We start from the raw sequence: 237 nt of genomic DNA, 5'->3' as shown, positions 1-237 counted from the left end.
GATTTTTCCGAAGAATGAATTAATTTTTGAAATAAAAATCTCTATCGCGAAGTGGCCGTTCTACGCGGATTATTGAAATTGTCGACTCTCGACATCTTTAACATTGCTCGCTCGCGGTCTCCATTCGACCTCTCTCGATTAATACGCTGGCCTCGACTCTAGCGGGCGTCTATAACATTTGAATTAACGGGTCCCGGAGAAAATTCATCGGCGACCAGCCTCCCGCGGGGACTGGGG

At 47.7% G+C, this 237-nt stretch overlaps 1 protein-coding gene across 1 annotated transcript in view; it reads right to left on the bottom strand.

Annotated features, from left to right (window-relative positions):
- Positions 1 to 237, bottom strand: part of LOC115235293 (homeobox protein Nkx-6.2-like) — a 33,648-nt gene that overhangs the window by 550 nt on the left and 32,861 nt on the right. The window lies entirely within an intron of this gene.

Source organism: Formica exsecta, unplaced genomic scaffold (genome assembly GCF_003651465.1).
Source record: "Formica exsecta isolate Colony F162 unplaced genomic scaffold, ASM365146v1 scaffold218, whole genome shotgun sequence".
Classification (NCBI taxonomy): domain Eukaryota; kingdom Metazoa; phylum Arthropoda; class Insecta; order Hymenoptera; family Formicidae; genus Formica; species Formica exsecta.
This window is presented reverse-complemented; position numbering and strand designations above follow the sequence as displayed.